Consider the following 13,093-nt stretch of genomic DNA (forward strand, 5'->3'; position numbering starts at 1 on the left):
CAACTACAAATGGCAGGTTTTTGTTTCCACATGCACTTCCTAAAATGCACTGAAATCTGTTCTAAATGTCTGAAATAAAAGTTTGATAATGCATCCCAAATGAAAATTCAATAGTCTTATAAAAATCTCAATGCCACCAAATTTTCATTTTCTTTTAAATATCACAATGTAATTTTTCTTTAATCAAGAATTCTTCAGCCTTCTTTCCAAAATTCTTTTCCCTTTTGATTATTTTTTTCTACTTTTTACAAAGAAACCTTTGTAATTTGACAGAATATATTTATATTTATATATATATATATATATATATATATATTGAAGTCTTTTATATTTTTTTAGAAAAACATTTCAGAATCAGACATGTATTAGTAAGAATTCTTCAGGGAAACAGAGCCAATAGAATCAGAATTATAAATATATTAATTATAGAATTGGCTCACAGAGTTATGGAGGCTGAGAAACCCCACAGTCTGCTATCTGCAAACTGGAGAACCAGAGAAGTTGGTATAATTCAATCTGAGTCTGAAGGCCTGAGAAACAGGGATGCAATGGTGTAAATCTTAAGAGTTTGAAGGCCCAGAACCAGGAGCTTAGACGTCAGACATTTTTATCTCTCAGCATCTTACCTTCTATTTGCAATTCATCTCATGATCTGTGATAATCTGAGTAATTGTGATGGCAACACATGCCATGTATTACTGGAATCCCATTTTCTCTTGACAAGGATGTTGCTGTGCACTTCTCAAATCCCACCAATTCTATTTTTCACTTTGTTCTTATTGTTAACACTGTTACAATTGTTCCCATTTCCACCCCGTACCCCCTGCTTTGCCCATCTCCACCAAGCCCCTGCCCACCCTTCCCTCTGGCCATTACCACACTATTATCTGTCATGGGTTATGCATACATATTCCATGGCTAATTCCTTCATATTCTTTCATCTAGTCCCCACTTCAATCCCCCTGACAGCTGTCAGTCTGTTTCATGTATCCATGCCTCTGGTTCTACTTTGTTGTTAATCAGTTTCTTTTGTTCATTAGATTCCACGTATAAGTGAGTTCATATGTTATTTGTCTTTCTCTGACTGAATTATTTCACTTAAGAATTATATTCTCCAGGTCCATCCATGCTATTGCAAAGGGTAAAATTTTCTTTTTTCTTACATCTGGGTAGTATTCCATTGTGTAAATGTACCATAGCTTTTTATCCCTACATCTACTGATGGGCACTTGGACTCTGTTTCCAGATCTTGGCTATTGTAAATAACACTATAATGAACATAGGGGTGCAATATTCTTTCTGATTGGTGTTTCAGGACTCTTAGGATATATTCCCAGAAGTGTGACCACTGAGTCAAAAGGTAGTTCCATTTTTAAATTTTTGAGGAAACTCCATACTGTTTTTCACAGTGGCTGCATCAGTCTGCATTCCCCTAGCAGTGTACTAGGGTTCCCTTTTCTCCACATCCTTGCCAGCACTTGTTGTTTGTTGATTTATTGATGGTAGCCATTCTGGCAGGTGTGAAGTGATATCTCATTGCAGTTTTAATTTACATCTCTTTGATGATTAGTGATATTGAGCATTTTTTCATCTGTCTTTTGGACATTTCTATGTCCTTTATGGTGAAGTGTCTATTCAGGTCCTTTGCCAATTTTTAAAAAATACATTTTTATTAATTTCAGAGAGGAAGGGAGAGGGAGAGAGAAATAGAAACATCAATGATGAGAGAGAGTCATTGATCAGCTGCCTTCTGCACACCTCACACTGGGGATCCAGCCCTCAATTCGGGCATGTGCCCTGACCAGGAATCGAACCATGACCTCCTTGTTCATAGGTTGAAGCTCAACACCAAACCATGCCAGCCAAGCCCATTTTTTAAATGGATTGTTTTTCTTTCTGGTGTTCAGTTGTATAACTTCTTATATGTTTTGGAAATTAACCCCATATCATGTGTATTAGTGGAATATACACTGAGTGGCCAGATTATTATGACCACCCCATCAGTACTTTGTTGGGCCACCTTTTGCCTTCAATACTGTGGCGATTCTTCTTGGCACTGACTCCACGAGATGTTGAAAGGTGATGCAAGGAATCTGACACCATGCCTGATGAATAGCACTGTCCAGTTCTGTGAGATTTGATGGTTGTGGAACCAGCTGCCTGATGGCTCTTTTAACTTCGTCCCACCAATGCTCAATTGGATTGAGATCTGGTGATTGTGGGGGCCACCTAAGCAAGGTAAACTCTCCCTCATGTTCTTGAAACCACTCCTGCACAATACAAGCACCGTGGCATGGCGCATTGTCTTGTTGGAAGAAGCCATCTCCATTGGGATACGCCATCAACATGATAGGATGAACTTGATCAGCAATGATGCTTAGGTATGTTGTGCTATTCTAAGATGACCAGATCGTCCCGCTTTTGGCGGGACAGTCCCGATTTTTAACAATTTGTCCCACATCCCACGGCGTTTTTAAAAAGTCCCTATTTTTGGAAAGAATCTAAAATAGGGACTTTTTTAAAACGCCGAGGGACGCGGGACAAAGTGTTAAAAATCGGGACTGTCCCGCCAAAAGCGGGATGATCTGGTCACCTTATGCTATTCAGATGTTGTTCCACACGAATTAATGGGCCCAAATCGTGCCAGGAAAACATGCCCCAAACCATAACACTGCCCCCACCAGCTTGAAGGGTTGTACTCATGCATGTGGGGTGCATGCTTTCATACTGTTTCCGCCAAATTCTCACTCTGCCATCTGCATGATGCAACTGGAAACGTGATTCATCAGATCACATGACTTTTTTCCAATGCTCGACTGTCCAATCCTTGTGTTCCTGTGAGAATTGGAGACATTTTATCTTGGTAACAGCAGACAGCAAAGGTGTTTGAACAGGCCTTCGGCTTCCATATCCCACACAATGCAGTGTACGGCTAATTTGCCTACAAACGTCAGGTAGTCATAATAATCTGGCCACTCAGTGTACGTTCTACCATTCAATGGGTTTTCATTTTATTGATAGTTTCCTTGCTGTGCAGAAGCTTTTGAATTTGATGTTGTCCCATTTTTATATTTTCTTCATTGTTTCCTTTGCCCTATGAGCTATGTCGCCAAAAATATTGCTGAGAGATGTATGAGATTTTGCTGGCTATCTTTTCTTCTAGAATTTTTATGGTTTCGTGATTTACATTTAAGCCTTTTATCCATTCTGATGTTATTCTTGTGTATGGTGTAAGTTGGTGGTCTGCTTTCATTTCTTTTGCATGTACCTAATTGTACCTAATTTTCTCAACATCATATATTGAAAAGACTGTTTTCACTCCATTGTATGTGCTTGCTGCCTTTGTCAAATATTAATTGCCCATAAAGGGGAGGGTTGATATCTGGGTTCTCTGGTCTGTTCCATTGATCTATATGCCTGCTATTATGCCAGTGCCAGGCTGTTTTGATTACAATGGCATTGAAATATAGTTTTACATCAGCTATTGTGATACCTTCACTTTGTTCTTCTTTCTCAAGATTGCTGAGGCTATTTGGAGTATTTTTTTTTTTTTTACAGAATATAATTCAAATGCCCTATTTCTTAAGAAACTAGATGGAAGCACCAAATCTGTGGATTTCTTATTACCTAAAAATATTATCAATCAATTTTTCCCATCTGATTTTTAAAACCAATTTTGATTGTTGATTAACTCAATAATGTAGACAATACAGAGATATTTCCATAATTTTATAACTTCAATTTTCAAATGCTTGTTCTGTAAGTTAGTAAATATTCCTGCAGCTTCTAAAAACTATTTAAATTAAATGAAACTCCTATTTATTAGAAATGTTAGACTTTAATGAAAATAGCATAGTAAGTTAATACTTTGCCTCGGACCTATACACAAGGAAATGATAAATAGAAAACACATTTTTACAAAGGCAAAGACAGGTCAAATGCCATCTCAAGAGAAAAGAAAAAAATATGCCAAGTGATGAGCAGGGCTGATACCACAGAACATGGGCTTTAGGATAAAAAGCAGGCTGTTGTAGCTTGAATTTTGACTAATTTAAATTTTGCAAAAGCTAAAGGAGAAGAGTCAAAATCTCTTAATGAAAGCAAAGACTAGGGAGGGGAACCTTCTCATAAACTGAGGTGGGATGTATACCTTTCCTCACTGTCTCGGGCTATAAGAGGCAGGATGTGCAAGACTCCAAACATTGCCATGAAATACGAAACCGTAAACTAGTATTGTTACTTACTTAGGTAAGGGATCAGGGAGATAAGTAATGCTACAACAAAATCACTGAACGAGCAGGTAGGTACAAAGAAAAATATCAGGAAAGAATGGAGGAAGGATAGAGAAAAAGCAAGTCCTTTTCTCCTGATATCTACAGTAGATATCAGGAGAAAAGGACTATCACCATGTAGTTAGAAATGAAATAAACAGTTTTTCATTTTAAAATTGTATCACCATATAGCTTATTATTTAGGTGTGAGGCCAATTTAAAAATGTTTAAAGTTTATAAATACTAAGCAAGTTCATCACCACAAATCTTATGTAAATAAAACACAAGTAATTTAAAAAGTGAACCTTTGCAAGAAGAAAAAAAAACTGAAAGGGCGAGGATAAAATAATAGAAACAATGGTGACTAAAGAAAATGATAAAATGTATCATTGTAACAGTTGAAAACATAATAGCTTCAAATGATATTTACTTAAAAATATTTTTTAAAATATTAAACTATAATTCAAGACCTAAAAAGGGTGGTGGGTAAAGGTGGAAGAAGGTATAGGGAGATGAATGGTAATGAGAAAAAATAAAATAATAAAATAAAAAGGGAGGATTAAAAATGGTAATTTAAATTATGACAAGTTCCTTATATTCCAGAAAGTGATAAACATATTGGAGCACTTTAGTATTATCAAAGAAATTTAATATTAAAGATATATGTCAAAATTTTTAAATAACCGAGTCCTAGGCTGGGAGACAGAGAAAATGGTGGCTGAATAGAGACGTGTTCTGAGCCTGGTCCTGGGGCGGAGAGTAAGAACAACTGAGGTTCGCACGGGGAGTGTCTGTTGGCAAGCTAAGGGACAGCTAAACTCCAGGAGAAGGTGGGGGAGTGCTAGGCAGGGTTCCCCTGACCGTGCAGCACCCACAGCGGCTGGGTCCCCTCCCGGAGCTGCGGGCTCAGAGGGGGAAACCTCGCCATCTTGCAAGGGAAGGAAGATTTTATTGGAAGCCTGACTTTCCGTGACAATGACAAACACTGAACAGCTGTGAGCACCAGAGTACCTGTCCCCAAACGGCGCAAACACGCGGATTCAAAGGAACTCTTCACTGCACCAAGGAAAGGTCAGATTTCCCCAGGGATAAGGAGAGAGAGAACTATATAACCAGATATCTGGAGAAGAGAGACCCTGGGGAGACAAAGAAAGAGCCCCCATAGGAAAGAAAAGCCGGCATCACCAGAAAAGGAAGTAAATGAATTAGAGGCAAGCAACCTATCAGAGAAAGAATTCAGAAAAATGGTCATAAGGTGGCTGAAAAGAATGGAAGACAAATTCGACAACATGAGTAAGAACCAAGAGGAAATGAAGAAGAACCAAGAAGAAATGAAAAATGACATCGCTGCTGTAAAGAACTCAATAGAAAGCATCAAGAGTAGACTAGACGAAGCAGAGGACCGCATAAGTGAGCTAGAAGACAAGATGGAAAAAAATACCCAAATAGAACAGCTTCTAGAAAAAAAAATTAGAAAGCATGAGGAGAGCCTAAGGGAACTTCAGGACAACACAAAACAAAACAACATCCAAATAATAGGGGTACCAGAAGGAAAGGAAACTGAGCAAGGAATAGAAAACCTGTTTGAAGAAATAATAACAGAAAACTTCCCTGATATAGGGAAGAAAAAACCCACACAAATCCAAAAAGCTCACAGAGTCCCAAGCAAAATGAACCCCAAAAGACCAACGCCAAGGCACATTATAATTAAATTGGCAAACACCAACGACAGAGTAAGAATCTTAAAAGCAGCCAGAGAGAGACAGAAAGTTACATACAAAGGAACCCCCATCAGACTAGCAACTGATTTCTCAACAGAAACTCATCAGGCCAGAAGGGAATGGAATGAAATATACAAAGTCATGCAAAGGAAGGGTCTGAATCCAAGAATACTGTACCCAGCAAGGCTATCAATCAAAATTGAAGGTGAAATCAGGAGCTTCACAGACAAAAAAGGACTAAGGGAGTTTATCACCACCAAACCAGCAATGCAAGAAATGCTAAAGGATCTGCTGTAAAAAAAAAAAAAAGAAAAGAAAAGAAAAGAAAAGAAAAGAAATAGGAAGCAAAGAAGGAACACAGGGGTATAGAATAAAAATTGTGACAAATAAGTACCTATCAATAATAACTTTAAATGTAAATGGATTGAATGCCCCAATCAAAAGACACAGGGTAACGGATTGGATAAGAAAACAAAACCCATATATCTGCTGTCTACAGGAAACCCACCTCAGAAAAAAAGACACATACAGACTGAGAGTGAAGGGATGGAAAAAGGTTTTTCAGGCGAATGGAAATGAAAAAAAAAAAAAAAAAAAAAGCTGGGGTAGCAATACTTATATCTGACAAATTAGATCTCAAAGTGAAGGACATAACAAGAGATAACGAAGGCCACTTCATAATACTAAAGGGATCAATCCAACAAGAAGAAATAACTCTGGTAAACATATATGCACCCAATACAGGAGCACCAAAATACATTAAAAAAACTCCTGGAAGATATCAAAGGAGAGATTGACAGCAATATAATCATAGTAGGAGACTTTAATACCCCACTATCACCATTGGATAAATCCTCTAAACAAAAAATCAGCAAAGAAACATCAATCCTAAATAACTCACTAGACCAGATGGAATTAATCAACATCTTCAGAAGATTTTACCCCAAAGCCACAGAATATAAATTCTTCTCAAGTGCACATGGATCATTTTCAAAGACAGACCATATGTTAGGACATAGGCAAAGTCTCTCCAAATTCAAGAAGACAGAAATCATATCAAGTTTCTTCTCAGATCACAGTGGCATAAAACTGGAAATCAACTACAATAAAAACAATCCAAAGAAATCAAACACTTGGAGACTAAACAGCATGCTATTAAACCATGACTGGGTTACCAAAGACATCAAGGAAGAAATAAAAAACATCATGGCAACAAATGACAATGAAAACACAACAATCCAAAATCTATGGGACACAGCAAAAGCAGTCCTGAGAGGGAAGTTCATAGCTCTACAAGCCTACTGCAAAAAAACAAGAAACAATGGTAATAAATTACCTAACCCAACAACTCAAAGAGTTAGAGAGAGAGCAAAAAGAAAAGCCCAGTGTAAGTAGAAGGAAGGAAATAATAAAGATCAGAGCGGAGATAAACGACATAGAGACCAAAGAAACAATACAAAAGATCAATAAAACCAAGAGCTGGTTCTTTGAATGGATAAACAAGATTGATGAACCTCTAGCCAGGCTCACCAACAAGCAAAGAGAGAGGACCCAAATAAACAAAATCAGAAATGAAAGAGGTGAAATAACAACAGATCCTGCTGAAATACAAAGGATTGTTACAAAATACTCCAAACAACTCTATTCCAACAAACTGGACAACCTGGAGGAAATGGACATATTCCTAGAAAAATATACCCTTCCAAAACTCAATCAGGAAGAATCTAAACAGCTCAACAGGCCAGTAACTATGGAAGAAATTGAAGCAGTCATCAAAAAGCTTCCAGCAAACAAAAGCCCGGGGCCAGACGGCTTCACAGGAGAGTTTTACCAAACATTCAAGGAAGAACTAAAACCTATCCTCCTCAGACTATTCCAAAAAATTCAAGAGGAAGGAACACTTCCAGGCTCCTTCTATGAAGCCAGCATCACCTTAATACCAAAACCAGATAAAGACAACACAATGAAAGAGAATTACAGGCCAATATCCCTCATGAACATAGATGCCAAAATCCTCAACAAAATTCTAGCAAATCGGCTCCAGCAGTACATCAGAAAGATCATACACCATGACCAAGTAGGATTTATCCCAGGAATGCAAGGATGGTACAATATCCATAAATCAATAAACGTGATACATCATATAAACAAAATGAGAGATAAAAATCACATAGTCATATCAATAGATGCAGAAAAAGCATTTGACAAAATCCAACACCCTTTCTTTTTTTTTTCTTTCTTTTAATTAATTAATTTATTTATTTTTTTAAATTTCTTTATTGATTAAGGTGTCACATATTTGTCCTCATCCCCCCATTCCCATCCCACACCCCACCCCACGCATGCCACAACCCCCTGTTGAACTTAACCGTTGGATAGGCTCATATGCATGCACACAAGTCCTTTGGTTGATCTCTCCCCCCTCCCCCCACCCTCCCCTATCCTCCCTCTGAGGCCCGATAGTCCGATCGATGCCTCCTTGTTTCTGGTTCTGTTCTTGTTCCTCAGTCTATGTTGTTCATCATTTCCCCTAGATGAGTGAGATCATATGTCACTAGATGTATACTTATAAGAACTGAATGTGAGATGAGCAATAATAGTTATGCTGACAGGCATATGAATCAGTCTGTAGTGAGTTTCTTTCTGGACCAACAGTTCTTTTGAGACCCAATTTCAATGTCCACCAGTTTCTTAGGTGTACATGTCGGCACTGACCCCTCAGCTCTGGATGGTGGACAAATGGTGGTAATGTAGGTCCGACTCCCTCTGGTTTGGTCTCGGCCGGACCCAGGGGTACGGCTTCACCCGGACTAAGGGGCACGTGGCCTCACCCAGACCCAAGGGGCGCGTGGCCTCACCCGGGCCAGGGACCCAGCCTCACCCAGATGGATCCAGGGGCACACGGCCTCACCCAGACCCAGGATCCGGCTTCACCCGTACCCAGGGGCGCAAGGCCTCACCCGGACCCAGGGGCACGTGGCCTCACCCGGGCCCAGGGACCCAGCCTCATCCGGGACCAGGGGCGCGTGGCCTATCCCAGACCCAGGGGCGCGTGGCCTCACCCGGATCCAGGGAGGCGTGGCCTCATCCGGACCCAGGGGCGCGTGGCCTCACCCAGGCCCAGGGACCCAGCCACACCCGGGTCCAGGGGCGCGTGGCCTATCCCAGACCCAGGGGCGCGTGGCCTCACCCGGATCCAGGGAGGCGTGGCCTCACCCAGACCCAGGGGCACGTGGCCTCTCCCAGACCCAGGGGCACGTGGCCTCACCCGGACCCGGGACCCAGCCTCACCCGGATCCAGGGACACATGGCCTCACCCGGACCCGGGGGCGCGTGGCCTCTCCCAGACTCAGGGGCACGTGGCCTCACCCGGGCATAGGTGTGCGAGGCCTCTCCCAGATCCAGGGACACATGGCCTCACCCACACCCAGGGGCGCGTGGCCTCTCCCAGACCCAGGGGCGCGTGGCCTCACCCGGACCTAGGTGCGCGAGGCCTCACCCGGATCCAGGGACACATGGCCTCACCCGGACCCAGGGGCGCGTGGCCGCTCCCAGACCCAGGGGCGCGTGGCCTTACCCGGACCTAGGTGCGCGAGGCCTCACCCGGATCCAGGGACACATGGCCTCACCCGGACCCGGGGGCGCGTGGCCTCTCCCAGACCCAGGGGCGCGTGGCCTCACCTGGACCTAGGTGGGCGAGGCCTCACCCGGGTCCAGGGACACATGGCCTCACCCGGACCCAAGGGCGCGTGGCCTCTCCCAGACCCAGGGTCACGTGGCCTCACCCGGGCCTAAGTGCGCGAGGCCTCACCCAGATCCAGGGACACATGGCCTCACCCGGACCCAGGGGCGCGTGGCCTCTCCCAGACCCAGGGGCGCGTGGCCTCACCCGGACCCGGGACCCAGCCTCACCCGGATCCAGGGACACATGGTCTCACCCGGACCCAAGGGACGCGTGGCCTCTCCCAGACCCAGGGGCATGTGGCCTCACCCGGACCTAGGTGTGCAAGGCCTCACCCGGATCCAGGGACACATGGCCTCACCTGGACCCAGGGTCGCGGGGCCACTCCCAGACCCAGGGGAGCGTGGCCTCACCCGGACCTAGGTGCGCGAGGCCTCACCCGGATCCAGGGACACATGGCCTCACCCGGACCCAGGGGCGCGTGGCCTCTCCCAGAACCAGGGGCACGTGGCCTCACCTGGACCTAGGTGCGCGAGGCCTCACCGGGACCCGGGACCCAGCCTCACCCGGATCCAGGGACACATGGCCTCACCCGGACCCAGGGGCGCATGGCCTCTCCCAGACCCAGGGGCGCGTAGCCTCACCTGGACCTAGGTGCGCGAGGCCTCACCTGGATCCAGGGACACATGGCCTCACCCGGACCCGGGGGTGCGTGGCCTCTCCCATACCCAGGGGCATGTGGCCTCACCCGGGCCTAGGTGAGCGAGGCCTCACCCGGACCCGGGACCCAGCCTCACCTGGATCCAGGGACACATGGCCTCACCCGAATCCAGGGGCGCGTGGCCTCTCCCAGACCCAGGGGCATGTGGCCTCACCCGGACCTAGGTGCACGAGGCCTCACCCGGATCCAGGGCCACATGGCCTCACCTGGACCCAGGGGCGCTTCGCCTCTCCCAGACCCAGGGGCGCATGGCCTCACCCGGACCTAGGTGCGCGAGGCCTCACCCGGATCCAGGGACACATGGCCTCACCCGGACCCCGGGGCGCGTGGCCTCTCCCAGACCCAGGGGCACGCCAACACCCTTTCTTGATAAAAACTCTCAACAAGGTGGGAATAGAAGGATCATACCTCAACATAATAAAAGCTATATATGATAAACCCACAGCAAACATCATACTCAATGGGCAAAAACTAAAACCATTCCCCTTAAGAACAGGAATAAGACAGGGATGCCCACTCTCACCACTCCTGTTTGACATAGTACTGGAAGTATTAGCTATTGCAATTAGACAAGAAGAAGAAATAAAAGGCATCCAAATCGGAAAAGAAGAAGTAAAGCTGTCCTTATTTGCAGATGACATGATATTGTACGTAAAAAACCCAAAAGTCTCCATCAAAAAACTAATAGACTTAAAAAATGAATTTGGCAATGTAGCAGGATACAAAATTAACGCCAAGAAATCTATGGCATTTCTATACACCAATAGTGAACTTACAGAAAGAGAGACTAAAAGAGCAATCCCATTTACCATCACACCAAAAAAACTAAGATACCTAGGAATAAACTTAATTAAAGAGGTAAAAGACCTATACGCGGAAAACTACAGGACACTGAAAAAAGAGATAGAGGAAGACGTAAACAGATGGAAGAACATACCATGTTCATGGATTGGTAGAATCAACATCATTAAAATGTCCATACTACCCAAAGCAATCTACAGATTCAATGCAATCCCCATTAAAATACCAACGGCATATTTCACAGACCTAGAAAGAACTCTCCAAAAATTCATCTGGAATAAAAAAAGACCCCAAATAGCCACAGCAATCCTGAGAAAGAAGAATAAAGTAGGAGGGATCCCAATACCAGACCTCAAGCTGTATTACAAAGCCACAGTTCTCAAAACAGCCTGATACTGGCACAAGAACAGACATATAGATCAATGGAACAGAATAGAGAATCCAGATATCGACCCAAACCACTATGCTCAATTAATATTTGACAAAGGAGGCATGAACATACAATGGAGTCAAGACAGTCTTTTCAATAAATAGTGTTGGGAAAATTGGACAGATACATGCAAAAAAATGAAACTAGATCACCAACTTACACCATACACAAAAATAAACTCAAAATAAATACAGGACTTAAACATAAGACGGGAAACCATAAAAATACTAGAGGAATCCACAGGCAACAAAATCTCAGACATATGCCAAAAGAACTTCTTCACTGACACTGCCCCTAGGGCAATGGAAGCTATAGAGAAAATAAACAAATGGGACTACATCAAAATAAAAAGCTTTTTTACAGCAAAAGAAACCATCAACAAAACAACAAGAAAGCCCACTCTATGGGAGAACATATTTGCAAATGCTATCACTGATAAAGGTTTAATCTCCAATATCTACAGGCAGCTTATGCAACTTAATAAAAGGAAGATAAATGATCCAATAAAAAAATGGGCAACAGACCTAAATAGAATCTTTTCAAAAGAAGACAGAAGGAAAGCCAAGAGACACATGAAAACATGCTCAAAGTCACTAATTATCTGAGAGATGCAAATCAAAACAACAATGAGGTACCATCTCACACCTGTCAGAATGGCTATCATCAACAAATCAACAAACGACAAGTGTTGGTGAGGATGTGGAGAAAAAGGAACCCTCGTGCACTGCTGGTGGGAATGCAGACTGGTGCAGCCACTGTGTAGAACAGTATGGAGTTTCCTCAAAAAACTGAAAATGGAACTCCCATTTGACCCAGTAATCCCACTCCTGGGAATATATCCGAAGAAACTAGAAACACCAATCAGAAAGGATATATGCACCCCTATGTTCATAGCAGCACAATTTACAATAGCTAAGATTTGCAGCCTAGGTGCCCGTCAGCAGATGACTGGATCAGAAAACTGTGGTATATATACACAATGGAATACTATGCTGCCATAAAAAAGATGGAATTCTCATCATTTGCAGCAACCTGGATGGAATTGGAGAACATTATGCTAAGTGAAATAAGCCAGTCAATGAAAGAAAAATACCACATGATCTCACTCATTTATGGATAATAAAGAACATTATAAACTGATGAACAAAAAGATAGATACAGAGACAGTAAAGCATCAAACAGACTGTCAAATTACAGGGGGAAGGTTAGGGAGAGGTGGGGGAGATAAGAGATCAACCGAAGGACTTGTATGCATGCATGTAAGCATAACCAATGGATGCAAAACTCTGGGGGGTGAGGGCATGTATGGGTGTGGGGTGGGGGGGACAATGGTAAGATATGTACACATATAATACCTTAATAAAAATATATATATATATTAAAAAATAAAAAAATAAAGTACACTTATAAGACAAAAAATTTTTTTAAATAACCATAAAAAAATACACTAATAAAAGAGAAACATGC

General features: G+C 42.9%; 1 protein-coding gene across 1 annotated transcript in view; it reads right to left on the reverse strand.

Moving 5' to 3' along the window:
• Positions 1–13,093, reverse strand: part of MALRD1 (MAM and LDL receptor class A domain containing 1) — a 640,413-nt gene that overhangs the window by 557,215 nt on the left and 70,105 nt on the right. The window lies entirely within an intron of this gene.

This window comes from Eptesicus fuscus, chromosome 2 (genome assembly GCF_027574615.1).
Source record: "Eptesicus fuscus isolate TK198812 chromosome 2, DD_ASM_mEF_20220401, whole genome shotgun sequence".
Classification (NCBI taxonomy): domain Eukaryota; kingdom Metazoa; phylum Chordata; class Mammalia; order Chiroptera; family Vespertilionidae; genus Eptesicus; species Eptesicus fuscus.